At 43.9% G+C, this 3975-nt stretch overlaps 1 protein-coding gene across 1 annotated transcript in view; it reads right to left on the bottom strand.

Moving 5' to 3' along the window:
* The window catches only part of Copz1 (coatomer protein complex subunit zeta 1), a 26333-nt gene that overhangs the window by 11603 nt on the left and 10755 nt on the right, over window positions 1-3975 (bottom strand). The window lies entirely within an intron of this gene.

Below are 3975 nucleotides of genomic sequence, written 5' to 3'. Positions count from 1 at the left end.
TTGTGAGCCACCATGTGGTTGCTGGGATTTGAACTCTGGACCTTCGGAAGAGCAGTCGGGTGCTCTTACCCACTGAGCCATCTCACCAGCCCTCAACCTGAATCTTAAGTGTGGCAAACAGAAAAATATTTGAGATGTCCAGAGTCTGAGAGGTAGCTAAAATAACAAGGGGAGTTTTCTTCCACCACCAAGAATGGAACTAAGTACTCAGAGCCATGGGCATATTTGTGTGCAGGGAACCCTGGGTCCTTGTAAAACAGAACAAAACCCCAGAATGACAAAGAGTTGCTGATATTGGTTCTCATGAAGCCATCACAACTTAGCTGTAACGGTTACACTTTAACACTTTTCTTCAATTGCAAACAGATGACTTGGGAAAAGCTATTGAGCCTGGTGTTCTCTTCTCTATTCTCACAACTTTCAGAAGGAAAAAGGAAAGTGAGAGCAGCTGGCTTTGTGCACAGCAGGCCTCCGCCACTCTCAGAATCTGAGGTTTCACCAAGACTACTTCTCACTACCTCTGGTCCAAGGCAAGACTATCTATCTGCTTTGCTCTCCTGGTCTTACAAAACTCACCCATCTTCAAAATATATAAGTTTAACAAAGACAGACAGAAGAAAGAATTACTGCAAAGGATCCAGAGACTGCAGCCTGACAGAGGTAAAGTAAGGCTCCTGGAGAGGTGGGGCTTCATGCAAAAGAAGCAACCCTAGCTCAAGAGAAGTGGGTATTAACCCAGGCTTTCCTTTTCTTTTTTTAACATCTATCTATCTATCTATCTATCTATCTATCTATCTATCTATCTATCTATCTAGATAAGGGCTCTCAATATGTAGCCCAGCTGGCCTTGAACCCTCAAGACTGCTTCCAAAGCCATCACTCCCCGCTGCCGCCCCCCTGTATATGGCTGTTTTGTCTACATGTAAACTTGTGTACCACTTGCATGACTGGTGCCCTTGGAGGCCAGAAGAGGGTGTCAGAATCCCTTAAAACTGGAATTAAAGATGCCATGTGGGTGCTAGGAATTGAACCTGGGTCTTCTAGAAGAGAACCAGTGGATTGTGTTGGTAGTGCTGAGTTGGTTGGTTGTTCTTGTTTTGTACACAGGGTCTTACTATAAAACTCTGGCTATCCTGGAACTCACTGTGTAGACCAGGTTGTTCTTGAACTCACAGAGAGATCTGCCTGCCTTTTGCTTTGCTACTGCTGCTATTAAAGGTGTATACCACCAGACCCAGCTTAAAAGCCAGTGTTCTATTTCTCTGTATAGCTGTGGCTGTACTGAAACTCTCTTGGCACGATGATGTATTATAACTGGATTTTGCATCTAAGTGGATTTTGTAGTGAGATTGTTCTGGGATGATATTATTGCCAACCCACCCTCTCCTTTGACAGCCACACTGCTTTCTGGAATAAAGGACAAGAGCATTTCCTCTGCAACTGGGGAACTGTGCTGCTGTGCTGTCTGGCATAGGGAAATCTTCTCAAGTATAGTCTAAGAGCCACCAACAGAAGTTGTTCTACAAACTCCTAGCTCCATACAGAAAGATCACCCCACAGAGCAGGCTCTGTTCTACAGCCACATGGCTGTTCAAGTACCAAAATGGAGCCCTCAATGGGAACGAGTTTTCTTAATGGAAAAAAAAAAAATCCTAATAGAAGGAAATGATTGTGCCCCTTCATCCACACTCATGGCAACCACACAGGGCTAGCTGCCCACAAGTTGCAACTGGACCTTAATCTGGCATTGGTGACTGTTCTTGCAGCCAGAGCCTGGTATTCCTGGAAGGAATGGGAGCACACACCCCCACCCTCACAGAAGCCAAAATCCCTAATGGCAACCTGCCAAGTGGGAGAGTCAATGTTCTTGTGGCCAGCAATGTCTAAGCACCCACACAGCCATGCTAACAACAGAGAAACAACCCAGGATTCTGCTCCTGACTCTTTCACTGGCTGCCTAGAAGATATGATCAAAGAAACCTTAAAACAGAAACACTGGGTCTTCCTGAGCAAGATAAAAGACAGGTTAAGGGAGAAAGGAGAAACCAGACCAGCTTTCTGGAAGAAGAGGGAAGGCAGAACAAAGCCTGACCGTTTCAAACTTGCAAAGGAAGACCCACAACAAGGAAAGCTGGGGTATTCGGCAGGAGACAGAATGCCACTTAAAGGCATCACTATGCTGCAGTAGAGCCAGCTCTCCTCACTTCTGTTGTAGCTGGCCCCACTCCACCCTATGCCTTTACCTCTCAGGAGTGGGGAAGCTTGAGAATTCCCTTCATGTCAGAAAACCAGCCAGTTTAAAGGCTCTAGAAGCCATTACTAATAATGTAACTTCACTCTAAGCTTTGCAAAGGACATGTTTATAAATAACTCCCAGGTGCTAAGAAATGAGTTTCCTGGACAATGGGACTGGGCTTTGACCTTGTGATGCATTAAATACTGACTCTTGAAAAAGACCCTACAATCTTAGGACCATATTCAAAGGACTGAAAAGATCTATTCTTCCCTCTCACTCCCCAAATGGGCAGCTGCTAGAAAGCTTTCGAGACAAAGTTCTGTGATGCACTGACTTTCAGAGCCACAGCCTGAGTGTATAACAGAACTTCACCTCAAATGCTAAGGGTGCCTGTAAGTGGTAGGTAGGCAGACTGGCTGTGGGAGGAGGAGTGGCAGGGATAGATTTTCCTGTCTGCTTTTATTATCAAGAAAACTAGAAAGCTGTCTTTGGGTCAGCTGAAACATCATGCAACAAGCACCTAGGCTGCTGCATCTGATCTACATCAGAGTCTCCAGAAACCTGGTGGGAACATCAAGTCTGGAGCACCAAGACCTATACTGGGAAGGCTAGAGGAAGAAGATTCCTTCCCAGTGCTGCCCTCTGTGGACCTGCCTGACACACAGCTTCCTCAGGATTACAGCCCAAGCAAACAGTGCCAGAAAGGCAATGGTTTGGGGCCTAAGCTGTTTGGGCAGAGTGCTCACCTAAGGTGTGAGACCTTGTGCTTAATCCACACACAAACAAAACCCCACCAAACTCAATTTGTATGTATTTTGCATTTTAAATAAAACTAATAGAAACAGGTTTGTAAAAGAAAACACGGAAAGCTAACGGTAGTGACACATGCTTGTAACCCTACATGCAGGAGGATAAGAAGTTCACGGTCATCCTCAGCAGCTTGTCAAATTCTAGGACAGGCTGGGACAAATGACCTTGTCTCAAAACAAATACAAACCAAACTACGGAATTAAGTCTATTGGCTTAACTAATATATATGGAATAATAAGTGAATACTTGGGTAAGATCACTGTATGAGATCAAAAAGCTTGGAGGAACAGTGTCTACATAGAGCAGAGAGACAGGATATTTTAGAACTACAAGTAACAATTTAAGTCTCTTAGGTCACAAAACCAAAAGGCCTAAGAATCCGAAGAAACAGCTCAGAGGTTAAGAGCGTTTGCTGCTCTTGCAGAGGACTCAGGTTCAGATCCCAGCTCCCAGTTCCAGGGGATTCTGACACCCTCTTCTGGCCTCTGAAGGTACTGCATGCACACGGTGCCCATATATGCATAAAGACAAAACACTTGTATATATAAAATAAAACAGAACCAAAACCAAAACAAATGTATATATATATACACACATGTATATATATATATATACATACATGCATACATATATACATACATACAAACAAAACAATATGGCTGAGATTCCTGGAAAGATCTGTGTTCCCTACTTACAAAGATATTCTTGGGATACAGTAAAATTCTTGGGCTTAGCAATAGATCCACTAATTAAAAACTGTAACAAGATTGTCTTTCAATCCTGCTTATAAAATGAAACCTAGAGCTAGTGAGATGGCTCAGTGTTTAAGAGCACCGACTGCTCTTCCAAAGGTTCTGAGTTCAAATCCCAGCAACCACATGGTGGCTCACAACCATCCGTAACAAAAATCTGATGCCCTCTTCTGGAGT

Source organism: Mus caroli, chromosome 15 (assembly GCF_900094665.2).
Source record: "Mus caroli chromosome 15, CAROLI_EIJ_v1.1, whole genome shotgun sequence".
Classification (NCBI taxonomy): Eukaryota; Metazoa; Chordata; class Mammalia; order Rodentia; family Muridae; genus Mus; species Mus caroli.
The sequence above is the reverse complement of the archived record's forward strand: the minus strand, read 5'-3'. Positions and strand labels throughout refer to the sequence as shown.